At 38.6% G+C, this 27,682-nt stretch overlaps 1 protein-coding gene across 8 annotated transcripts in view; it reads left to right on the plus strand.

Moving 5' to 3' along the window:
• LOC129740721 (peripheral plasma membrane protein CASK) overlaps positions 1–27,682 on the plus strand; it is a 214,080-nt gene that overhangs the window by 38,475 nt on the left and 147,923 nt on the right. The gene's annotated exons all lie outside the window — the stretch shown is intronic.

Here is a 27,682-nt window from a genome sequence, read left to right on the forward strand (position 1 = left end):
TTCGACGCAGACTTCCTGGTCAAAAGCTTTGGTCTCCAATCTCCGCTCTTGGACCGATGGTTGCCTCGCATCACAGGATTTCGGTGATTGCTGTGTGTGTAGTCTTCACACATGTGAAATGTGACATCGCAAATGTGACATCAATCACTGACGTTCTGTCTGGTATTTCATGGTTGCGATTGGTGCTGGTAGTTCCAGTGCTACACAGCTCAACTTCCAGTCTCGCGAATGCCTCTGATAAGCTGTGGACTGCAGGAATCCCAATGGTTTAACTCTGACAATTTGACGATTTCGAACGTCCAGATAGCTGTTTTATGTTTGCGGACCGTCCAATTGTTTGAAGGATGTAGTAAGTAGATGGGATTTAGTTTTGCACAACGATAACGAAAGGCTGTGGTGGAAACTTCTGAGGAGCCTTGTGGCCTTCTTAGATTCTGTTGGGATTCTTTACCTGCTCTGTGGTTACAAGTAACCAAAATGGCGGAAGGAGCGATTGAGGAAGCAAGGAAGTACATTATAGATGTACATTGACTGGCCCTTCAGTGTAAGGTATTTGTTCGATAACTTGCTAGTGGACTGTAAAACTAGCTTCGAACCACTTTGCTTCACTTCACTGGAGAACACTTTGCTCCACTTCAACTTTCCCATCGTGGGGGAACAACTTTTTTTTACCCAGTTGGGGTTTTCGGACGGGTCATAAAAATCACGTACGCGCTCGTGTGTGGTTGGAAACTTATGATCAATTTATTTTGCCGTTTGTTTTCCTTCCAGTTCGGCTCTCTGGATCTCTCGTCTATTGCGGGACGGTGTTGCAGTGAGACGTGAGAAAAAGAGAAGTTAGGACTGTTAGCACGTCTCACTGCGGGGCTTCCAATAACTACGGAACCTTTTGTCATTACTAAACAGTATTCTTGAAAATCACGAAACGGATACAGTTTCATTGCTCTTCTTCAACACCAGTTCAGCAATACGGATACGAAATATTTTGGCGTTCATAACACCAGGCACTCCTCACATGAGTAGCAGGAGCTTTTAATACGCTCCTCAAAAACGAAGATAGGGAGTCTGATTTCGGAGAGAAAGTTGGATGACATCCCCTCTACACACTACTGTTAGGTGTTGAAAAAAACTGTCAATAGCCAAACGTCGACTGTTAATACGCACCTGTCGAATCAGAGTAAGCAGAAGCACCTAACTTTTTTCAGTTGGAAAGCAGAATGTCTTAAATTCTCGGCAACACTAAGTGGCCACCTTTTGACAGGGTGCTGACAACTACTGTTAAGTGCCTATGATGGTAAACTTTTTCTTAAGCTTCATTCTCATTCTGTATTCGACGACACAATTTACATTGTGCAGCTGGATTATCCATCGGAAATCATCTTTCGAAATATCTCGTCGATAAAACCGAATCTGTGAATCACTCCGAGACTAGCGCGGCCTGACTGGGGCTATTTTAGCCGAGTCTACTGAGAGAACTTTTTTGAGTTTACTCGTTCATTCTTGTCTGGAACATCTTCATGGATTCCCACAATTCGCAGTAATTTTCTCAGCTGTCATCCCAACTCGCTGACTTCACACACATATGCACACTTTATTATCTAGCCTTCCTTTGGACACACTTCTTATTATTATTATTTTTTTTTATTTAATTAGAGAGACTTTTAACTTTTTCAGTTAATTTGTCTATGGTTCTTATTATTTGTGAATTCCCCCTAACTCGCAATAGATATTCAGCGCTCTTCCCGACACGGCTGCCCTGTCACGGATGCCTACCGTGCGGCTTGAATATGCATCTAAAATCATCCATAGGAACATTTCTTCCAAAAAATCAAATTCTGGAGCTCAGCTTAAACAAATTTTCATAAATAAACTGTTCTAATGATTTATAGTTTAGTTCTTTGCATTCGGTTTGCATTTGTGCTTTACAGATCAAAACAACCTCACTCCAACTCACTGCAACTAAAGTGTAATGTAATAACGCCAGCACAAAATTTTACTTCGAATGTCCGGACTTCCGACTTCCGAAAGACTTCCGACAAAGAAAAGTGAAGTACTAGATTGTCGGAAGTCTGTGTTTTGTTGCCAGTTCACCAGCGACGTTTCTAAAATTTTTATTAAAATTCACAATATTCTCCGAAGATAGGATCACTTGAGACTTGCACCTCTGATTATAATATGATCGATTCAATAAAACCAGTTGATTAAATAGCTTTTACCAAAACCAACCATCCCGAGTGCTTGCATTTGTAACATCGATGGAGCCATAAAAATAAATTTCACCCGAACTCATCGATTGAAGTGTCATCGAACGAATGAAACGGGATAAATATTCGATTCATCCTTCAACTAAATTGCAAATGAAGATACATTTTTACCTTCCGCCGCCCCATTCATCGATGCAAAAAAGGCTGAAGTTCGGACGACATTTGGACGACATCAGAATAAAAAACAGAAACCAACTCAGTCAACATTGTTTTGGTTAGTTTTTTTTTATCGCGGTTTGGCTGAAAGTTGTCGGCCACTAATAAAATATTCGGTCCCATCATTCGCGGGTTTTTTTGTTGTACTTTTTCGCACAGTATGTTTGCTGAATTGGGAATGCATTCCGGTGCTAGAACGTGAGCAAAAATTCAACGAAAGTTTTACCAACAACGAAATGCAGAGGTGGGGTGTTTGAATCGGAACTTCATTATATGGACGTGAACAACCAAATAATGCGTTAAAAATAGACTCTGAGAGGTAAAAGGCAACTCAATGAAAAGTAATCAAAAGTGCGTTGTCTTACAGACAAACGGTAAAGGAATTATTTTTAAAAGAACAAAAATATACTTGTTGAACAAATCCCTTTAAAATCAACGAGGGGGATGTTGTTATTGTAACATCAAGCATCAGCAATAATCCTAACCTGACTCTATCTGATTCTTACTTCCGGTTACTTACGGTTTCTGCTGAAACCGTTTTTGTTTCGGCTGTGGAAACGTGAAAAACAAAATGTTTATTCGAATGTGTTGTTTCTGCGAAACGCAGAAGCTCCTTTCCATCGTATCGTCTAAACTTGAAGTTGTTTGTCAGCAGCAACAGCAGCTGATGCATGTCGTGAGTATTCGGAAAACTTCAAAGTCTCACCGCTTTGTGTATTAAAGCCGTCTTTTTTCATACATCCGAATGTTTCATAATTTATCGTAAAAAGTGCTTTCAAGGAAAATCGAAAAATGGGACTCGAGTGACCTTACCTTAAAAATAAATTTGTATTAAAATGATTCCCTCTACTTTGCGCAACAGGACCGTGTTGGATGGAATTTTCGAAAAAAATAAATTGAACGGTTTTATAGTGTCCTTATTGATACTAAAACGGATATTCGCCGATGGTTCGCCAAAAATGAAGTTTACATACATTTAAAAAAATAAAAGATCGACACGCTCTGCTCAAGTTAATGTTTATATTTAATTCAGTTGTGCCGGAACGAAAGCGTTCCGATGGAATTCCGGAACCTGATGGTGCTGGAAAAGAGGTGGTTTCCACAGGGCCATGCAAATATTATGAATAAAACTTCCTCTGCAGCAGCAGCGTACAATAAGTAGGGTAGTTTTGGGAAAACTGAGAACCGCTAATGTCAACAGGAGGCATAATCATTTCGCAGTGCAATTTTATTTGAATCCTGTGTTTATTTTTGGTGCCGTTCAGCTCCCGGCTGCAAACTTGTGAGAAGTTTATTCCGAAATAATGCAACCATTACAGCTGTTTGTTTTACGTTTCAGCTGTTGATTATTTCAAACGGTAGCACCAGTTTGAAACTTTCTGCATACATGTGAGTTTTATTTTGAAACTCTATTGCAAGCGATAGCCTCACGTTTGAAAAAAAAAGATCCCTTACCTTCTACTTCATCCATGTTTGCTCCTGCTCAAGTGCTGCAGCGTTAAGGTCACCATACATTACACAAATGCTTGTACAAATTCGATGATTTCATGACAAACATAGCCAGAGCAAACGCAAGCTGGCCAAAACAGCAACCTAATTTAACAAAATCATCTCTACTCTAGTTGAGGCTGAGAAAATGGCCTAAAATTTATACAAGCAGCAATACAACATGCCACAAATGATGATTGTTTGGCGAGTTGGACAAACCATGGTCCCAGCCTGCTTTCCTACTACAAATATAAACCAAAAAAAAGGTGGTTGCACAAAAATTTTGATTCCGATCGGTTTCACTCAGACCGATTGCGCGCTCATTCAAGCAGTGCCATAAATTATGCAAATCGTATTCGCAGCGGCAAAATTTTGTCGAATTTCACCGCATTTGTGCAAATGTGCGTAATGTATGGCTAAAACCACCAATTAACAAAAAAAGTACTAGGAATGTATGTATGTATGTGAGTAAACCTCTGAAGTCAGAGCTATCAAAATGCATGAGAGACAAGTTCTCAACATTAAGCATCCATATATAAAGCGGGCCATAGGCTACACCACATTTGTGCAAATGCGATGAAATTCTGTCGCTGTGAATAAGATTTGCATCGTGTATGGAACTGCTTGAATGACCGCGCAAACGGTTTGAGTAAAATCGGTCGGGATCGAAATATTTTGTACAAACCACCCTCTGTGGCATGGTGTATGGTGCTGTATGTACAATCTTCAGGCCATTTACTCAGCCCCAGCCAGGTCGGAGGTGATTTTTTGTTTGTTGCTGTTGCTGTTTTCGCCAGCCATCGTTTGTGTTCGCGCGAAATTTGTTTGTATCGTGTGTGGGCGAGCATAAAATCAAACATTCGTAGTGGAATCATCGCATTTTGTACAAATGTGGTGTAGTCTATGGCCCGCTTAACACAAATGCGGGTAAAAATTCGATAATCCCATGACGCCTGTTTACATCTTTGCATGCCCACCCACGATATAAACATATTTTCCGCTAACTCAAACGATTGCTGGCTAAAACAGTAACAAAAAAAAACACCTCTACCCCCGATTTTTTTTTCCGGATCGATTTCACGCAACACGGTTGCTCATTCATTCAAGCAGTGCCATACACGATGAAAATCGTATTCGCAGCGACAGAATTTCATCGAATGGCATCGCATTTGCACAAATGTATTGTAATGTATGACCAGCTGATCTCATGGGAAATAGCTGCGATATGCTAAAATTTGTACAAGCAACACCATACACTATGCCACAAAGAGTTCACTCAGACCGCTTGCGCGTTCACTCAAACAGTGCCATACACGATGCAATCGTATTCGCAGCAACAAAATTTCATCGAATTTGTGCAAATGTGGTGTAATGTATGGCCCCCTTTACGGAACCGTTTCGGCCAAAGATTGTGGACTATAGCAAGGTTATTAAAGCACAAAGTTCTCTGACTTTGCCAGTAATTAGGCGAGGAGAGCACTGTGAGGTTCAGTGAGTTTGATTTGATTGTAAACATCGGTGAATTCGTTTGAACTGAGAGCTTTGTTAGTAAACAAACTCCACGAATTCCACAGTTGCGAAACCAAAATGACTGAATCGGGAATATGAGATCTCGATACACCTCCTTTATACACACAGCTTGAACTATGGGGTTTCGTGCGACAGTTGAGTTGCGACAGTTGAGTGGGTTGCGATTATATCCCACTTGATATAATCCGATAATCACCGACGAGCTCGGTTTTCGATTCTCGGTAGAGATTCACTAAGCAGATTTAGAGCAGGGCCGCCGTAGAGAATTTCGAAATCAAATTCAGAGAGCGAAAATACACCACGGTGAAAAATGTCGCACCCATGAAGAACGCAGGAGTCGGCTGAAAGCGTGTACTTTCACATTCAAAATTGAACACACTGATACGGTCAAAATTTGGTCAAGGGAAAACGCGTGTTAATCGGTGGAATCGTTCATTTAAAAAATTAAATTAAATTTTTTTTTCAAGTTTAATTGGTATGTTCCGCTTGACAATAGCCCAGTATTTCTCAATTGGGCGGAGCTCTGGCGTGTTGGGAGGGTTCTTGTCCTTGAGAACCACCTGCGCGTTGTTGGCGGCGTACCACTCCATGGCCTTTTTACCGTAATGGCAAGATGCCAAATCGGGCCAAAACAGTACGGAACAACCGTGTTTCTTCAGGAAAGGCAACAGACGTTTATTCAAAACTCTTTCACGTAAATTTCTTGGTTGACAGTCCCCGAAGCTATAAAAACGCTGCTTTTCAAGCCACAGATACAGATGGCTTGCCAAACCAGATATTTCTTCGCAAACTTCGACAACTTCATGTGCTTGAAAATATCTGCTACCTTTCCCCTTCTTTTTGCCGTATAAAACTCCTGTCCCGGAAGCTGTAGCTTGTAGTCGGCTTTGACGTAGGTTTCGTCGTCCATTACCACGCAGTCAAACTTCGTCAGCATCGTCGTGTACAGCCTCAGGGATCGCGCCTTGGCCGTCGTATTTTGTTTATCATCGCGATTTGGAGTCACTACCTTCTTGTAACTCGATAGTCCGGCTCGTTTTTTGGCTCGATGCACGGTTGTAGACGATACATCAACTTATTTGCGGCATCTTGGAGAGTGAGGTTAGGGTTTCGCTTGAAACTACCGGCAACTCTCTTTGTCGTCTCAGCGGCTTCCGGTTTTCGATTTCACCCCAATTCAGACTTCCTGGCTGTCGACAAACGTTCCCCAAACAATTAAATTTCCTTTTATAACGGTTGATTTGGCAATTTTTAGCGATTTGTCCAGCTTGGCGTGCGAGTAGCTCGGATTTTCGCGATGCGCGAGCAAAATTTTGATACGCTGCTCTTCTTCCTTGGACGGCATTTTGACAACTAAAGAGTGAATTCCAAAATCAAAATAGGAGCAACATTCTACACACACACCTTCAAAATGAGGGGTGTTCAGGTTTTTTAAATGCAAAATTGAAAGAAATACGTTGATATTGACCAAACATTGACATCTTTTTGGCTACATCTATTTACTACTTGTACTACAATGTACTATTCCTCCACATGCAGATTCGAAACCCACGAAAAAAATCCGGGAGCTTTCCTAACTGCCTCTGCCGGCTCCCCCTGAAGATGGGGCTTCTCCTCTTCAACGCACCGGATTCCGTGGTATTCCACTTATAATCTTCCAGTGGCTCCTTGCCTAACGGCCACCACATTGTTCCTGACTTGCCGACCTTTCGTGATACCGACTCTCTTCTTTTGGTACGACAAGTTTCCTCTGGCTCCTAGCTCGTCGACTATCCAATGGTTTCCGGTCTGCTCACAATGAATTCGGCCCAACGACCTTCCGTATCACCTTTCTGACGACCTCCCGTGGCTCCTGGCTCGTAAACCTCCTACTGATTTTCCTGTTCCGATGACCTTTCTGAGTGTTCGAGATGGTCAGACGATCTTCCAGGCTTCTCCTGCTTCAACAACCCTCCACAGTTCTCGGCTCGCCGACCTTCCAATGACCCCCCAGTGGCTATGGTTCTTGTCTCGATGACCTCCCATTGGATTCTGGTTTGTTTTCCATCCTTGGTTTTGGCTCCAGGCTGGATGACTGCTAACTCTTCTCCTTCTTTCCACTTGTGCTGGGCCCAAAACATGTTGATGAAGAAATTTGGGAAGTGGGAAGAAGGGTTTTTTCACTACTCGGGGCTAGAACTTGGAATGAATTGATTTCAAACTTATCAGTCTATTTCTAGGGTAACCATCCCCATGGTTACATTGACTTCTTGTATATTTCTAATTGAGTTGTCTCATCGTAGCAATCGATGAGACGAATTACAACAGACATTCGTCTCATCGATTGCTACGATGAGACAACTCAACATGTTTGGCCTTATTCAGCTTAAACAACGCTGTAGTTGTTGTGTTCTCCATTCCGAATCAGCTCGTTCTAGATCGAAGGTATGGCTTTGTCGTTCGGCTCTCAAATATTCTAAATTGTTTAAAACACACGTTGCAGTGGTGGAATCTTAATTTATATTCCGTCAGTCTAGTCGTTACATAACTACACAATTCATTAACGATTGCTATCGTCGCACTCTCCAGTTATCATATTTTTTATCCGGCAAAGTACTTATTCTGAATTAGTAAGTGAGAAACTACTCATTTCTGTGTGATGATTCTGAGTTATCTACGCAAAATATCTGGCAACACTGTTGAGTTATCACGAACTAAGATTCAGTCGTTCAGGTTAACCGTGTGATGTTGTAAACATTTGTAATGTGTTTATCACCATCACCTGTCATCAAGAATCGTCGATCTATTGTTAAAAAAAAAACAAACGATCTATTGTTCAATTGCGAATTGACCAAAGCAGATGGAGAACAAAAACAAAAAGTGTTTTGGTTCTGCTCAATGCAGTAGATAATCTCTGCTGTGGATCGTTTCGATCCACAAAACGTTGCTCTGTTGGAAGATCCGGACGATGAGTTTCTACATCGACATATCCAACTGTGTTCATTGACGCATTGCGCATGGCTCCTAGCTTTACCTTTTGATAGCTTTTTGTGTGACGATCTAATTGTTTACGCTAAATTGTGAATTTGAGAGTGGTCCTGTTTCGTACACAGTGATGTACTTTCTCGACGTGATACGCTCGTTCAGGATCCCTCCCGATGGTATGGATCGACAGCATCAGACCTTTCTTGGATTGAACAAAACACACTCATTATTAACAACATTACAAACTATTAAGCCGACAGTATTGCCATACGACACATTTAATTTTTTTTTTCTATACACATTTTTCAAATGTGATTCATAACATAAACTCATTTTTTTTTGGACATCCTATATTCAAGCCGGATACATGGAAATATCATGCACCGCTGGCAATCAGATGTTTGATTATGAAAATGTGGCAGAGGCTTACTTTTAGGAACAGCAAAAATAATTTTCGGGCCCATAAAAAAAAACACCAGTTTCATACGCTATAGCTAAAAGGACGTGCATCGATGTGCCAGCTATTTTTCATCTGTACGTCCGGGTCTGTCCCACGAAACCTTGTCGGCTCGATTTATTAAGTCGTTCGTCGTGTTTGGCAATATTGTTGTAACAGCCAATCATGTAGCCCTAACGATGATGGTTCCGGAACCAACTGCTGGTCCCCAAACAACGCCGGTGCATGACGAATGAAGTACGTGCCGTGATTTACGATCCCACCGGGAGCAGCCAGACAACGTATCGAATCATGCCGGGGGCTTAAGTTTTTGTATTGCTGATCCACTCTTTTTTTCTATTTCTGCGATAGCTGATTTGGGCTCCCGTAGGGTACCACTGTAAAAAAAATTACAGTATTCAAGAAAAAAATGAGCATTGTTCTACATAAGGATTATTTATCGACTGAAATTAAATCGGATGAACAAGCGGAAAACATTTAAAGATGATTTAACAAAAAGTTGTCAAACAAACATGTATACCAAATATTATTATCGGATTATCTATTGTTTATAAAACAAAAAATTGTGTTTGCCTTGAGCTTGGTCAATCAGCGGTCAAAATCACGGAAAAATGAATAATAAAAAAAAACTGTTAGCGATGGGATCAATCAGTGGACAAATTCACGAAAAAAAAAAGCTGTAGTTGTTTAAATAAGTTTAGAGTTCGACGACACGGTAGCGATTATTCATTGAATGTTGGATTTCGTGCTATGTTTTGCAGTCGGAGTTATCCGTATAAAGTTTAACTGAAAAGCGGTTAGCGTGTAGAAAACCGACAGATTTTATACTGATTTGACAGATCACACAAGTTTCGCAGTTATGAGTGTGCAGTCCAATTTTTTGCGATGCGAATGGTATTATTTCCTATAATAGATCATTATCCGTACACAACTCCTTTTTTTAACTTCTCATATACGATTTGTTACATTTTAACGACAGCATAATTGAATTCGACCAGCATATAAAGTATCAAAGACGCATTTATCGCATCAAAAATCTTCGTCATGCCAAATTCGTTAATTCTCAGGCTATGGAAAAATGTGTTTTCAATAGTGTTCAATATTTTTTGTTTTGTCTGGGATTTGAACGCTCGTAATTAATTCAATCTCAATGAATACTAAGAATAATAATATTTCATCACAGAGAACAGACGTACAAGCTCGAACAAAAAATCTTCCAAAAAGTGTGTAAAATTTCAAATGCTGACATTCAAAAAATACGTTAGAAATTGACTTGAAATAGTGCCATCTATTGCGCCGTTCAAAAGTTACAAATCAAATTTTCAAGTGGCCAGTTTTCGAAAAGGCCCAGCCAAAAAACAAAAAAATTGTTATAAAAACAATCGTTGGAAATTTTACACAAGTTTCATGGGCTAGCTTGTATGTCTGTTCTCTGTGATTTCATTCCGATGACTTCATGTTTTGTCCTCTCTTGCAAAATAATGACACAGAAAACAGACGTACAAGCTCGAACAAAAAACCGTCAAAAAAGTGTGTAAAATTTCAAATGCTATCACCAAAAAAATACGTTAGAAACTGACTGCAAACAGTGTCATCTATTGCGCCGTTCAAGAGTTACAAATCAACTTTTAAGTGCCCAGTTTTCGAAAAGGCGTAATCGTAGCCAAAAAACAAAAATTAGTTCAAAAAGGGTGTTGGGATTTTTACACAAGTTTCGTGGGCTAGCTTGTACGTCTGTTCTCTGTGATAATGATTTGAAGATTGATTCAAGAATTTACTTCTTAACTTTTCAATGAAATTAGTGAGTAAGAGTGAATTTTTTAACTGTGTTTACTGCTCCAGCTAGCCTACCGCACGGAAGGCTACCGTCGCTCGATTAGAAATTTTCCCAGTAACCGCAATACCATTTTTAGCCTCAATATTGATTTTTTGTCTGTCGATCCGAGCTTCCTTGTTTGGGGGAGGACTTGGTTGCCAAGCGTAACGTGTCGACGGTCACGAAAAGATAAACCGCACTGATATTTTTTTTTCGGAATGTTTCCTAAGATCAATTATTAACTTTTCACTGATAAATCGTATTGAGCACCCTAAATTAAAAATAAAATTAAATAAAATAAAGAGAGGAAATATTTCGGTGTCTTTTTAGTGGAGTGTTTCCAAGCCCTAAATTTTTATGGGTCGATCGAGGCACCCCGGTTTTTCGTCCCGTTCTTCAGGCAACTTAGACAACAAGGAAATACACGTAGATTCACCATAGGTACCTCGGATGGGTGATACGAGTGAGTGATACGGGTGAGTGCCACGAAATAATCCGGTATAATCGCTTGGACACGAGCACGATCCGAATCATGTTCGCATCTTCGTGATATTTGTTTACATATATTGTACAAAACCTTATTCTTACATTGAGAGCTAATGAGAGTAAACCACATCCTTTTTATTTTCCCTGTTGGAAAGGTAACTCAAACTCTTCCAGGTTTAGATGATACGATTGTTTTAAATGAGTTAACAGTAGAGATAAGATGAAGGGTATTCTTGTGAGCGACAGATGTGTCTGAGTGAATTTCTAAATTGAGATTCGGAAAATCCCGACAGTGGCGCACAAAGAGCACAGATTTAAAAGGCTGTACCTGCTGAATGATTGATTTGATTTGGCCTTCCGGTGGATAAAGCCGGAATTGGTTTAGGAAGCGCAAATTTTTAAGGCTGATGCTGCTGATTGTTTTTCTAGGATTTAGCATTCTGGTAAAAAAAGACGGAGAGCATATTTTTAAAGCTGCTGCGGATTGATTAATTCGATTTGGAATTCCAGTGGATAAAGACGGAATTGGCTTAGGAAGCGCTGATTTTTAAGGCTGCTACTGCTGATTGTTTGTTTTGATTTGTCCTTCCGGCGGATGAAGACGAAATTGGTTTAGGAAGCGCAGATTCTTAAAGCTGATGTTGCTGATGGTTTGTTATGTTTTGGCATTGCTATGGAAAAAGAAGAAGTGGCTCAGGAAGCGCTGATTTTTAAGGATGCTGCTGCTGATTGTGTGTTTTGATTTGGCCTTCCGGTTGAAAAAGATGGGTTGGCTTAGGAAGCGCAGATTTTTAAGGCTGCTGCTGCGGATTGTTTTTTATTCAGCCTTCCGGTGAAAAAAAATACCGATTGGCTTAGGAAGCGCAGATTTTTAAGGTTGCTACTTATTGATCGATTTGACTTCCGGTGGAAAAAGGCGAATCAGCTTAGAGAGCGCAGATTTTTAAGGCTGCTGCTGCTGATTGTTTGATTTGATTTGGCATTCCATTGGAAAGCTACGGATTGACTTGGAAAACACAGATTTTAAGGCTGCTACTGCTAATTGGTTGTTTTGATTCGTCCTTCCGGTGGAAAAGCCGGATTGGCTAAGGAAGCGCAGATTTTAAGGCTGCTGCTGATGATTGTTTGATTTGATTTGGCATTTCGGTGGATAAAGACGGATTTGGCTTAGGAAGCGCAGATTTTTAAGGATGCTGTTGCTGATTGTTTGATTTGATTTGGCATTCCAGTGGATAAAAACGGAATTGGTTAAAGAAGCACAAATTTTTAATGCTGCTGCTGCGGATTGTTTTTTATTCAGCCTTCCGGTGAAAAAAAAAACCGATTGGCTTTGGAAGCGCAGATTTTTAAGGTTGCTACTTATTGATCGATTCGACTTCCGGTGGAAAAAGGCGAATTAGCTTAGAGAGCGCAGATTTTTAAGGCTACTGCTGCTGATTGCTTGTTATGATTTGGCATTCCAGTGGATAAAAACGGAATTGGTTAAGGAAGCACAAATTTTTAGTGCTGCTGCTGCCTTTTGTATGTTGTGATTTAGCCTTCCGGCTTAATAATTAGGATTGGCTTAGGAAGCGCAAATTTTTAAGGCTGCAGCTGTGGGTTTGATTACTTTGGCTTTCCGGTGGATGAAGATGGAATTGGCTTAGAAAGCGCAGGTTTTTAAAGCTGCTGCTGATTGATAAATATGATTTAGCCTCCCAGTGTATAAAGACGAGTTTATTTAGGAAGCACAGATTTTTAAGGCTGCTGCCGATTGTTTGATGTGATTTGGCCTTCCGGTGAAAAAAGAAGAAGTGGCTAAGAAAGCGCAGAATTTTAAGGATTATTTGTTTTGATTTGGCCTTCCGATGCAAAAGCTGGATTGGCTTAGGAAGCGCAGATTGTTAAGGCTGCTGCTGCCTATTGTATGGAATGATTTGGCCTTCCGGTGGAAAAGTTAGATTGGCTTAGGAAGCAAAGATTTTAAAGGCTGCTTCTGTGGATTGTTTGTTTTGATTTGGCCTTCCGGTGTATTAATACGGAATGGACTTAGGAAGCGCAGAGTTTTTAAGGCTCCTAGTGCTGATTGTTTTTTATGACTTGGCCTTGTGAATAAAGACGGAATTGGCTTAGGAAGCGCAGATTTTAAAGGCTGCTGCTCCTGATTGTTTTTTTTTATTTGGCCTTCCAGTGGGAGAAAAATGGATTGGTGTGGGAAGTGCAGATTTTTAGGGCTGCTGCTGAGGATTGTTTGTTTTGATTTGGCCTACCGTCGAAAAAATATAACGAATTGGCTTAGGAAGTGCAGATTTTTAAGGCTGCCTATCGATCAATTTGACCTCCGGTGGTAAAAGACGGATAAGCTTACGGAGCGCAGATTTTTAAGGCTGCTGTTGATTGATGAATATGATTTGGCCTTCCGTTGGAAAGCTACGGATTGACTTGGGAAGCGCAGATTTGGTGGCTGCTAATTGTTCGTTTTGATTTATTCTTCCGGTGGAAAATCTAGAGTGGCTTGAGAAGCGCGGATTTTAAGGCTGCTGCTGCTGCTTGATTTTATTTAGCCTTCCGGTGGATAAATACGGAATTGGCTTAGGAAGCGCCGAGTTTTTAGGCTACTGCTGTGGATAGTTCCGGTAGAAAAACACATGCTCAGTTTGGTGAAATTTGTAAACTTGTGCAATGTGAAACTCTCTTAAAGACTAAAAAAAAGTTTAAGTAATGATCATTCTAATGTCAGTGATTTAATGAGACCAATTTGACATTTGAGCGTTTTTTTTTGTTTTTCAGCCCTGGATTACTTTGAACAGTGATTCACATTACTCCACAACACATCGTCTATCTAGAACACCCAAACTCTTCTCATTGATAACACTTACAAGTGACAAGTTCCCCACATTTTTGATCCTGTAAGTGAATAGAAGAATAAATCATCAGTTACTTATCGAGAAACATTTGCCAGCATCACTCGATACCAGAACCCGGAAATGAAACCAATTCTTCCCCGAGAAACCTTTTCTTGCTCCGTTCCGTTCCCTTGAGAAATTGAAAATTTAGTACTTCCCGCAGCAGCTCGACGGGAGGAAGTTTGTCAATCGAACCGTTCGCCGCCCTACAGTCACGTTCGTCATGAAACTGGTGCTGCCGGTAGCAATCCAATCGTGCTTGTTCTCAGAAATTGCGATATGATTCTGTGCTTCGAAGGTAAGATAGGGTCGGATCCGGTGTGTTTTTCACACATTTTTTTTCTTCTTTGCTAGAAAGCTCCGGAAAAAGGATCGATCTGGTTACGTCCTTTCCTTGTATTATAAGTTTGGATGTGGTAACACTTTCTTTTCCAACGAAAATGTTGATGATGATGAATGCTTTCTGAGAGGAAAATTTTTGGAATGACAAATACATGGAAACAAACGAAAGTTTATTCTTATTTAGGAAGAATATGAATGAATGAAATGAACAATCAATTATGTCAAAAACAAAAAAAAATTAACGAAAACCACTCTTGGGACCATAGCCCCAACTCTTCCCAAATTGTGACTTTTACTAGTCAATACCCATATTAGAGAGTTTGATTATTTTTTTGGTGTTTTACAGCATTTAAAAGCTAAGCGGAAGCCGTCATCTCAAATTTTAAGTTGGCAACGTAATTCAATATTCTTACCACTGAGCCTTTTAAACCAAAACCAACAAGAACTGTGCGGATTTCATGAGATTTCCAGTGATTTTCCGCTTCAAAAAGAAAGCTGGAGCCGTCATTTTTAATTTCAAAATGGCGTCTGACAACGAAATTTATGTTCTTCTCGTTGAGCCTTTTCACACAATACCCAAATTTTGGGAATTTTATGCGATTTTAGGGATTTACAGCATTTGAAAGTGGAAGACGCTATTCCAAGTCGAAACAGGCAGCAAGATATCTTGACACGTCTCGGCTCAGAAACACTGAACCACTGGAATAAGAACTACCGTAAAACGTATTTAAAGTTAAAATTTGTTACGATATCACTTCAAACAGAGTACTATATGTATCGAAAACTGATAATATAATCGAATTCAATCTCTTTTAGACATGTATGTAGGTCAGAGTACGTTAATGATTGATATTTGATTGGATTATCCACCCATCATATTGGCATCATTTCCCTAATGCTTTCCAATCTGTTCAACTGGCAACATTTCCAGTGAACACTACAATTTCACTCTTCGTTCTCTCTCTCTTGCGACTCTCAATTATTGTTTACATTTGCCACGCGGTTCGTCGATCCGGATCAATCGCCACGGTGTAGACCTCGAATAGTTCGGTCGTTGCGAGTGCAGTTCATCAAAATTTCTAACATGTTTCGTCGCTGACAGCTCAAGAATACTGAGTTCCAATTTTTCAACAATTATTTTAAAAAAAAATCGTAATGTCCAAATTTGATTGTATACAGTCTCACTGTGCCCGGTCGGAATAATTTCTATCCATTTTGCTCACGTTGCTGTAGCCAATCAACATTCACCGGACAAATTGAAGAACCGTCAATCATCTTGTTCTTGTTCTTGAACTGATGATATACAATCTACAATTCGCCCTCACGAATCATGCCGACAGAAACGGAAAATGCTGATTCGCAGAAAGTAAAATTGGGAGTAAACATAAGCAACGAGTTTTCCCCGCGGGTTGTTCCGATTGTCTGGAGCATGTTACTGACAGCTGTGGGAAAAATTTGACAGAGTGCTCCTCTTTCCTTTTTTTTGTTAATAATCGATCGCCGTTGGACCGAGGCAATAAAAATTTTATTGGCTCCATAAAACGCAATTTTTACCACTGGGTGTGAAAAATTAAACATTTTATTACCGGTTGTGAACGACGCTTTGCAGCGGAATGTTTGAGGACCTCGTCGTTTCTTGACAGTTGAACCGTCTCGGAATAAAAATTTCCGAGGATTTGCGCTTAACATGATTGCGGTACAAGGTTATTGCCTGCAGGTTCGGAGAACAGCTTGGCATCAAAATATTTCAGAGAACGAGAGTTTCAGAATTATTTTGTTTTCCATTTGTTTTTAAAGCTTAGATTAAAATAAATATCCTCAATTGAAAATTCCATCGGCCAATCATGATCTAACTGTCTGAAAACAAATTTATAACTTCTTGCAAAGATTAGTAATCTCACAAACTTCAGTTACAGAATATTCACTCTCGCAATACACTGAGCCAACAGTTCCATGGATCCAACGCCACTGCAAGCATAAACTAATTCCATTTTGTTTAGCGTTTTTGAATCGCTGCCAGATAAACTTTCTTGGTAGCTCGAAACTTTCCCTTTACACGCCAATTGAAACGGATTTGCGTAGCTCTCTCGGTTCGAATCAAGTTTTGTATACTAACTTTGTTGTTTTGAGAAAACTTTTACCCTCCGTGCCACATTCCAAGTCGCTCCTGTTACTAATCAAATTGAACTCGCTCGAAACCAATGCAAGTAAATGATAACTGCTGCTATGTTATTTTTGGCTGTCTGGTATTACAACCAAGACAAGCGGACACTTGAAATTGTTCCTCGGAATTCATCGATTTATTGATTGTTTTCGTTTTTTTTTTCGACCAATAGTAGCAAAAAAGTTATTCCGAAAAAAATGTCAAAAAATATTGTACTTCTTTTGTACTATTCAGTTTGTAGACCTTAGTTGATGGAAGAAACTTATTAAGACCAATCCTTGAAGCTTTTGAATTTTCTTTAGATTAACAAAACATTGATTTCCAATGACATTTTTTCATAAAACTTGAATTTTCTCAATACCGTTTGGCTCCGAAATATCTCCGGATATTTTTCAAGATGACTAATCATTGACATTGTCACTTCTGTAAACTGTTTTGAGATTTACTTAAATTTTAATTTTGTTTACAAAGTTTGTGTCATTGTTGCAGTCATTTCTCATTTTCTGCCATTTTTATTATTTTACCGTTTTTTTTTTTATTTAATTTTTGTCATTTTTGTCTTTTATGTCATTATTGCAGTTTTTTCTCATTTTCTGCCCTTTCAATCATTTTGTCACTTTTTTGTCATTTTTGTAATTTTTGTAACTTTTGTCATTTTTTGTCATTTTCTGTCATTTTCTGTCTTTTTTGTTATTTTTTTATTTTGTAATTTTTGTTTTTTTGTTTTTTTGTCATTTTTGTCATTTTTGTCATTTTTGTCATTTTTGTCATTTTTGTCATTTTTGTCATTTTTGTCATTTTTGTCATTTTTGTCATTTTTGTCATTTTTGTCATTTTTGTCATTTTTGTCATTTTTGTCATTTTTGTCATTTTTGTCATTTTTGTCATTTTTGTCATTTTTATCATTTTTGTCATTTTTGTCATTTTTGTCATTTTTGTCATTTTTGTCATTTTTGTCATTTTTGTCATTTTTGTCATTTTTGTCATTTTTGTCATTTTTGTCATTTTTGTCATTTTTGTCATTTTTGTCATTTTTGTCATTTTTGTCATTTTTGTCATTTTTGTCATTTTTGTCATTTTTGTCATTTTTGTCAATTTTGTCATTTTTGTCATTTTTGTCATTTTTGTCATTTTTGTCATTTTTGTCATTTTTGTCATTTTTGTCATTTTTGTCATTTTTGTCATTTTTGTCATTTTTGTCATTTTTGTCATTTTTGTCATTTTTGTCATTTTTGTCATTTTTGTCATTTTTGTCAGTTTTGTCATTTTTGTGATTTTTGTCATTTTTGGCATTTTTGTCATTTTTGTCATTTTTGTCATTTTTTGTCATTTTTGTCATTTTTGTCATTTTTGTCATTTTTGTCATTTTTGTCATTTTTGTCATTTTTGTCATTTTTGTCATTTTTGTCATTTTTGTCATTTTTGTCATTTTTGTCATTTTTGTCATTTTTGTCATTTTTGTCATTTTTGTCATTTTTGTCATTTTTGTCATTTTTGTCATTTTTGTCATTTTTGTCATTTTTGTCATTTTTGTCATTTTTGTCATTTTTGTCATTTTTGTCATTTTTGTCATTTTTGTCATTTTTGTCATTTTTGTCATTTTTGTCATTTTTGTCATTTTTGTCATTTTTGTCATTTTTGTCATTTTTGTCATTTTTGTCATTTTTGTCATTTTTGTCATTTTTGTCATTTTTGTCATTTTTGTCATTTTTGTCATTTTTGTCATTTTTGTCATTTTTGTCATTTTTGTCATTTTTGTCATTTTTGTCATTTTTGTCATTTTTGTCATTTTTGTCATTTTTGTCATTTTTGTCATTTTTGTCATTTTTGTCATTTTTGTCATTTTTGTCATTTTTGTCATTTTTGTCATTTTTGTCATTTTTGTCATTTTTGTCATTTTTGTCATTTTTGTCATTTTTGTCATTTTTGTCATTTTTGTCATTTTTGTCATTTTTGTCATTTTTGTCATTTTTGTCATTTTTGTCATTTTTGTCATTTTTGTCATTTTTGTCATTTTTGTCATTTTTGTCATTTTTGTCATTTTTGTCATTTTTGTCATTTTTGTCATTTTTGTCATTTTTGTCATTTTTGTCATTTTTGTCATTTTTGTCATTTTTGTCATTTTTGTCTTTTTGTCTTTTTGTCATTTTCTTCAGTTTTCTGTTTTTTGTTTTTTTTTGTGTCATTTTTGGCATTTTTGTCAATCTTTAATATTAAAAAGACCGCAAAGTTGATATTTTTAGTTCTCGAGGATACCGTTCGGCCCAAAATTATACCCAGACAGTTTTCGGATCGTGACCACGTGCGTCCTGTTTCGTACTCAGGAGCCCTATTGATCAACTCGTGGTAAAATATAATAGTATGATAGTATCTTTGGCTTTCCGTCGTGTAGTGATGTGGAGTCAATTATCATGGAACTCAAGGATAGTCATGCTACGCTAGCGAGACCTTTTGTGCGCTACGACACGAATGGTTTTCGACGAAGACTTTATTCTCAACCGAGTAGTTCGGCTCATAAGACCGAGTGCACTTTATCCAGTTGGCCATAGATGCCTCTCTTGTCTAGTTCTGCATGTAAGTATTGTCTATAACTTACATAAACCTGGGTCAAACAAAGATTGCATGTTCTGCCGATACATACGTATTTACGCATTTTGTGCAATATGGCGAGCTGATGAGCTTAAACCGATGAAGGTATTGCCCAAAGTACCCATGACCCGAAACGAACTGCGTCAAGTGAAAGTTGACCTCTTAAAACCCCAATTTACTCAGTCTGAAAGCTATATGATTAGCCTATGCGTCTATTTTGTGTTGCTGCGTTCCGTTGCTCATGCCTCTTAAGTATTAACGCTGCTCGTTGAGTTTTACGCACTCCTCTAACTGCTCTTGCTACAAAACACTCTTTATCCTCCGCCGGAATGATGTCAATGGGAATCACGCCCGCGATGGCAAAGGCAGCAACTGTTGAGATGGTACACTATCAACCGATGTGTACTCAGTAATTTGGATCTGTTGCGCTCTACCTCTAGAGCATAGATTAAGGCCGCTCCTCCGTATCGTAGTTTCGATTGTGTAACGCTCGTAAGGAAACGTCTCTTGCTACTCTCTGGACCATAGCAGTTCGGCATACTTCAGGCCAAAGTGTCGATGACTTTCAGCGCACTAGCGCGCACAGCGCACACAGTCGACCATTACTCTGAAGTATTTCAGCTGCTGTTTCAAAGATGTGGTCTGTCCTTCAACATTAATCTCCATGTGTGGTACAACTCTTTTGTTGTTGACGAGAAATACTTCGGTCTTACGCTGGGCTATCTGAAGCTAGACTCCTTCCATCCAGATGCCAACCCTTTCTAAAGACACCGTTGCAAGGTCTTCTGAGCACGAGATCGTCTGCAAATCCGACTTCAGCTTTAACACCCCAGTATACATGGCATTTTGGTCCACGTATGGAACTCTGTGGAGCACCCGCTATTTGGGCAGAAGATCTTAAGGTCAAGATTTGATTTACATAAAAGTAATATTATCTTGTGAAGCGCATTGGCAATAGCTTTCTGGCTAGCGTTGTCGAAAGCATTTTTAACGCCGATCGTCATAATGGCGCAATGACGAACATCTGTCCTCTTCTTCTGTCTCCATTCGGATGGCGTCCACTGTGGCTCCACTTTCCGAAAACAGAACTGTCTGTTTGACAGTCCACTTAGTCTGTCGAAGACTATCCTCTCTAGGAGTTTACTAAGAGTATCCAACAGACAAATGGGTCTGTACGATGATGATACCCTGTGGGTTTTCCCGTCTTCGGTTTCACAATTTTCCAGACACTTTTGTAACACCACTCTGAAACTCTACGGAATTATCTGTACCACCACCTTCACCACTGAATTCGGGATTCCATCCGGACCTTGGGCCTTAGTCACCGCAAGTTTCTTAGCGATGGCCACAAGTTCCTCGTTCGTAGCTGGCTGGATGTCATGAACTCCAGCGTCGTACGAGGCTAGTGATCACTGCGTCGGGCCATGTTGCGGCCAACTTTTCCGGATACTTTCAAGCCCCATGTGTAGTCATCTACGCTCTTAAACAATGCTCAGCAGCAGTTCTCCTTGCTTATCCTAATAGCTCGCTTGAGTGCGACCCTGGCAGCTCGATGAAAGGCACCTCTCGTTTCTCTATCGGCATCGTTTCTCGTTCGTTGAGATCGTCGCCTAGCTTTTTGACAGCTAGCACGTAGTTCAGCAATTCGAGAGATAAATCAGTGCGCCGGTCGTCGCCACCACTTTAGTAAACATCTTCTGGGCATAATCATGTCGCACACCGCAACGATTCCTGTATGTTTATAGCTTCAACGCAGACTTCCTGATCAAATATTTTGTCTTCCATCTCCGCTATTGGCCGGCGGTTGCCTTGCAACCACAAGATGTCGGTCTCTTACGCTATAGCGTATCGTCTGGACGTTATTCAACGGCAAGACGTAGGCCCTTGGAACGCATCCATATCTTCACAGTTCTTTCTATGCTAAAACGTGGTTGCACTACTTTCTCTGGGATAAGAAATAGAAGCTATCCTCTGAGGCACGTTGTATTTACTGTTCCACTGGACCTAGCGTATTATCAACACTCACTGAGAACTCCAAGGTACTCCTCTCTTCGCTAGTTATACACTGTAAGAGATAACTATTACGATGACTATACTTATGCATAGAAGCACATCCGAACGTTTTTGTAAATATAATTGAAAGTTAGGACATTCGAAAGTATGAAGGATGTTATGTTGAGGTAATCAAATATAAAATCTCATCATTCAGTCCTGTTTTCGTTATGTTGAATACAACTGAATAAAGAAGAATTCTATCAAAACCCGTTTTCTAGCACACAAAGTTGCTATCCTTTTCGTACCACAGGAAGTTGCATGTGGTTTTCCCATTTTCATTGTTGGGAGGAAACACGAAAAAAAAACCCTGTACATATGAAAATGTTCTTCGCTTCAAGTGTCACTTTCGTTCTTGACACACGCACACACTCAAACAAACTTAATGTGTTTCCGTTGCAGGAACTGTCCAATATTCTGCCGGTTTACTCATATGTACCTATTTATCCATTTTCTGGCCCAGATGTCTTCCGACTTTCACTTGAGTTCTGGCCCCTCCGTTAAGCACTAAAAAAAGCAAGAAATAACATCCAAAATATTTTTGTCGGCACTAAGTGATTGCTGGATGGAACAAGTGAAGCTTTAATGCGGTACAAAAGTTATCCTTTTGTGCGTTATTTGCTGCCATTTTTTTTTTTTTTTGCTAATTTCGCTCAGTCTAAGGTGCCCAGACGAACTGAATATATGAATGTGAGCATTTTCAATGCTGCCGCAACCCAGAACGCAAACAGCTTCTCATTACATTCATATTGGGTCGGTCGTTTTGAAGCTGTGGCTAATTGGACAGTTTGCCACCATGATGAGTACTAATTGGTTTTTTGGCTTGGCTTCGAAAAGTTTTTGTTTGGTGGCCGGCAGCCAAAATTTGAGCAAGCAATTACGAGATAATGCGACCGACTGACGTTGCTTTATCTCAGTTTGAGATCAAATAAAAGCTTGTCTTTTTTTAACATTTCAATATTTAGTTCACAAGAGTAATTTTTTTTAAAATTATTTTAATTATAAATTGTGAAAGTACCTTTCAAAGTTTAAAAAAAACTGCACTTCAAAGGACTTTTTCCCTTCTTTGCATTGCAGTTTAATGACTTTCTCGGAAAAAAAAAAAAAACAAAATAAAACAAACTTTCCCGATATCTGAAAGGAACTCATCGCCCAGCCATTTTCCGTTTCATAAATATAAAGAAAATATCCAAACAGATACTCCGCTACACAAATGGACTCTCTTTCTCGGAAGCTCTAAAGGTAAACGAAAACAGTTTTCCCAGGGATGATGCGGCAGAGGATTCCGATGATGACGATGATGGAGCAGACTTTCTGAACAAACAAACCCAAAAGTAGGGGAGGTAGAGCAGCGAACAAGGTGGTAGCACACTTTCGTTATAGTTGTTTGTCTTTGTGAAACTATCCATTCATATCCGTCGCTTTAGCAATCTTTCGATCCTTTTCTGGGAAGACTCTCTGGGTAACTAACTTTCAGGACGACACGGCCCCTTCCGGGCGAATTCGAATGGGGCTCGGATAGTTTCCTTTCTGTGGTTCCATGAAATACGTGAATCACATTTGACCTGCAACGTCTTGCTGTGTTTACTTTAGCTGCACTGCAATTTTATGAAAGCCCTTCGAGCGCTGTCCTAATTTGGGGCCCTTCAAAGTACCTGCTTCTTTTGTGAACCACACTGTTGATGCAGTATATCTGAAAATATCCCGATGCCGTGATACTGCTTTTGAATGCGTTTTCTTGAAAGTGGAAACGTAGATGTTTTGATTTGAAGCCCCATTATGAGCTGTTGGTTTGAAAGTCAAGACCTGAAGCGTAAAATACATTTATGAGTGAATACACCCGAAAATTGCGTCTTTTATCGATTCGAACTGACTTTGAACTATGAAGATAAAAGTCGAAAATTACTTTTGATAAACCAATCCCAATTTTCATGGTCTCTGGACAAAAAATAGTAACGCAGCAGTGCAAACAAGACGTTAACCTTATGTCCTTACTGCTTTTACAACGAGTAAAAGCTATGTCACACTATCGAAGATGGCAGTGCGTTAGAAAGCGTTATGCTCCCGTCTTTTTCCAAAAAAAGCTAATCCGAACATTGGCGATGAGGTTAAACAGTAAGCCTTAGACCAGGCATGTCAAACTCGTTTAGGTGTGCGGGCCGCATTAAACATTTTCTATGACGTAGAGGGCCGCAGCCAAAATCAGTTAGAAAACATAACATATTAGTTTCGAGAGATTAGATACAATACAATGCATTATAGTTATAAGTAAACTTGGAAAGATATGTTGCATTAAATTTTTATTAAAGCTTTTAATGTTTAACATTCTTATATTATAATGTTTATACTATTTTATAAATATCAGGTTGAAGTTAATTTGTCATTGACGCTTTCATTATTGATGATAAATTTGTATCAGATAATCTCGAACGGTGAGGAGTTTTTGTAGGTAGTTACGATTCTAGATGAAGTATGTATTTACCAAATGATGCAGCCTCATTAGATCTTTTCAGTTCTTGACACGTAGACAAGTGCATAAGGTTTTCTTTGGAAATTTGGTTGACCCATAACCGTAACTTCGCTTGAAAGTTTTTTAACATCATCACAAGCAGTTACATATGATATTTTTTTCTTTTCCTTGAAGTTTTTAGTTCAAATCTTGCAGGTGGCCAGTGAGATGAACGGCAAATGCCAAATCCTGAACCCAGTCGTCTGCTTGAAAATGTCCAACAGGTTCACCTGTCATTTCCAAAAATAATATTATTTGCTCTCGTAGCAAAATCTTTTTAATATTTTGTGGCAGGAAAGCCAGCGTACTGTGTAGTAGGGAACACAATCGAATTCATATCCAATTTCTTCCAAAAATGTCGAAAATTGGCGATGATTCAAGCCACGGGAACGGATAAAATTTATAGTATCTGAAACTGGTTTGAGCACATTTTGGAACTTTAATTGCTTTGCGCATTATGCTTCTTGGTGAATAATACATAGGAAATGAGCGAATTTGAAATTGCTGCGGTCTCCTTTATTTTCGCAAGCAGTTTTGCACCATTAGAAATCTTGATTCAGTGCTTATTTCAGATTTTTATAATTTTATCTTTATACTTTTTTGAACGGACAAACACAACTTCCCAAACCGTATATATATATATATATAAAATCGCACAACAAAGAAACTTTGAAGCGTGCTATCTCGAAAGTGCCTTTTGTGCACTTATACCCCTTTGGCTCTGAGGGCCTCATATGATGTAATAACAATTGTTTACAAAAAACTGAACTTCTTTTATTAATGTCAAGTTTCAAATTTAAAATTGAGCTCAGGTTGGCGAACATCTTTAGTGAATGTTTTGCTTCGGTGCCGTATTCGTGGTCAATCTGGGTGTAAAAGTTAGCCATCTTTCTACTTATTTATTTTTCGACCGGGAATAATTTATAGGTTATGTTCGGCTTTCGGTCTTTCGGTCAAGATTTACAACACTTTTTATGTGTTCTTCATCCAACGTTTCGAATTAATATTTATTCTTTTTCAAGGAACTTAAATAAAACATAAAGCATAAAACATATTTCTCATGGATCCAAAAAAATGTTCACTTACTCGAACATTCGTGCTATAGTCCGAAACAGATGCGCTCCTAAAGTGTTCATCAATCGTCGGTTTCTGGCTATAAAATTTAAATTTGAAATGGTTCAGCTCAAAAGTGAGGAGGATAGCGTGTAACTTACGTGCCCGGTACTATAATTTGGCCTGGGCGGCGGCGCCTAATCCGTATTCCGAATGACGTACGAAGCAACACTTTATCCACTCGACTCACAGTTTGTTATTGTTGTTTGGGTTTCTTCTTCATAGCCAGAAACCGGCGCCGATGAGTGCTTGTGAGCAGTCCGAGAGAGTGTGTGGAACACTCCGCCGTAGGAGATCGCTCTTCCGTCTGTGTCGTTCTGTATATTTACGGTATTCGGAGTGCTTTGAATATAGCACATTTCGAGTACCTCTAGATGCCGGCGGTGCTTGTTGGAGCTATCGAGAACGGTGGCTTTGTCGAAGTCGAACATGTGTCCCTGGTTGAAGCAATGTTCAACAACGGTAATTTGGTGACGTCGCATTTATGCTCAAAAAAATTGAGCTCTGAATCCGAATAGAGGTCAAAAAAATATCTGCGAAGAGCAGTTTATTGGTCAGATTATAGAAAAAGATAATTTTATGAACAGTAGCTGAAGATATTTAAAAAAAACACAATTATTTTTTTCATTTTACAGTATTTCAAAAACTGCTCTAATCAGATTTTTCGGATTATTTTTTTTTTTAATTCAGTGACTGATATGGTATTAAAAATGACTATCAATTTACAAATAAAAAATATTGTTAACTAGTGTTATTAAAAATGTATGCTGTTTATACTCACGTATTCGGATAGGTTTGAGACAATAAGAAGACTCCAGGTGGGATATGTTTTCGTTTAGTTCCGGTGCAACCAACACACTTACCACAAAATTAACTGAACGTTGGACAAGTGGTCACTGAAATAAAATTATTCAGAGCCACAAATTTAATCACGGAAATTTTTTGATTATTTAGGATGTGCTTTTTTACAATGAATAATGTTGATATTCATGCTTACGTATATGTATTTCAATTTAAAAAATATCCCCATATGTCTGTCGATCCTTCGGTAATACAAAAATAATAGAATCAAAATACAAATGTTCACACACAATCTTACACGGAAGCGGGAATCATTTCAAACTGTGGTTCAGAGCAACAATGTAACGCGTGTTTTTTTTAGAGGAAATTTGAACATCGAAGAACATTTGCATTCAGTTGAAAACGTTACATTCAACTTTAGTTTTTTGTAGTAATACTTTACATAAAAATCAGTGGTGTTTTTTTCGTGACAATTTAAGACGGGGCTACGCGGGCCGCATTGACCAAAGCCGCGGGCCGCATGCGGCCCGCAAACCCCCAGTTTGACATGCCTGCCTTAGACCCTTCCAGCTTTCAAAAAGGTCTACCTACACAATACTCACTCTATCGCTTGAAAAAGCTTGTTCTATCGGTTAGGATCTCCTTCGAGAAGAAAAAACTTCAAACCCGGACAATCCAATTGAAAACGTCACGTCGAGAATCATCAAATTTCTGCGAAAAACAAGATTCCAATCTATGGAGTACAATTGATTTTCTTCTCTGGTTTTTCAGAACACAAAAGTCTTCCAACTTTTCCTGTGAAAAAGATTGCAATTTGAACCTTTTGTGACTTTTTAACTTTAACACGTTCGTCGCCACGGCACCCATATTTGGGTGACGGGTTTATTTCCTGGGGGGCCTCGTCACATCAAAAAGCGTGTGACGCTCTCTTACTTGAGTTTACCGCTCAGCTTCGCCACACGTTTCAAATATGGGAGTTCTCCCTCTTTGCTTTCTCTCTCTGAAAATTTCTTTGGGCCCGACTAGTAAAACTACCAAACTGAGCGTGGCGACGAACGTGTTAATTGACTACCATAATTATTAATTCTGTATTTTTCTCTTTATTCCAGGTGAGCTATTCAACCCAGCAATCAATCATTTTAAGGTAATTTCAACAGAGATTTAGGGATGAAAAAGCTATTCAGATTTTGATCAAGGTAAACAAACGGAAAGCTACTGTTTTACTTCGACATTACTGTTAATCAGTGCTGCTGCAAACATTCAGTGTAAGCGTGAAATTTTCAATTGAATTTATTGCAGTGTATCGGCCAGTTCAATTCCAACTGGATTCATACGAGAATGAATAGAAAGCTAAATCCTGAGAGCAAGTTCACTGGTGTTGGGAAAAAGTGATAGAAATTATGACATTTTGAAAAATTTTTCATGCAAAAATGTTTTCAAGATCTTGGGGCGTTGTATTTGTTTACAACACTGTTTCTTTTTCAGCAGTATGTGATAGAAATATTGCTATTTTTGCATCACAGCATGCGAAAATACAACACGTGTTGTATAAAAACTAGAAGTCCACAGATCTTGAAAATGTTTTTGCTTAGGAAAATTTTCAAAATGTGCCGTAAGTGTCAAAATTTCTACCACTTTTTCCCAACACCAGTGAACTTGCTCTGAAAGCACTCAAAAATAATATAGCGGAAATTGCATCCATTTAGACTCCGGTTCAAATAATTTTCACGCAGAAATATTATAATATATTGATCTTTATATATAAAAAGCAATTTCTGTGGGTTTGTTTGTTTGTCCTCTATAGACTCAGCCGTTTTAAGAGCTAGAGAGTTGAAATTTGGCATGGATGCTCATTAGGACCAGGAATGATGAAAAATGATTTCAGATTTCCGGATGACCCCTTTTCAAGGGGGTCGTCCATACAAGACAAATATTGTTTTTGCGATATTGAAGTTGTTTTTTTTTCGGATTGTGATGAAAATTTGCACGTGGAGGTTTTGAAAGATGAGCAATTAATTTCAGGTATTGCATGTTGAGTCAAGGGCCAACAAAAGGGGTCGTCCATA

The sequence above is a fragment of the Uranotaenia lowii genome, chromosome 1 (assembly GCF_029784155.1).
Source record: "Uranotaenia lowii strain MFRU-FL chromosome 1, ASM2978415v1, whole genome shotgun sequence".
Classification (NCBI taxonomy): domain Eukaryota; kingdom Metazoa; phylum Arthropoda; class Insecta; order Diptera; family Culicidae; genus Uranotaenia; species Uranotaenia lowii.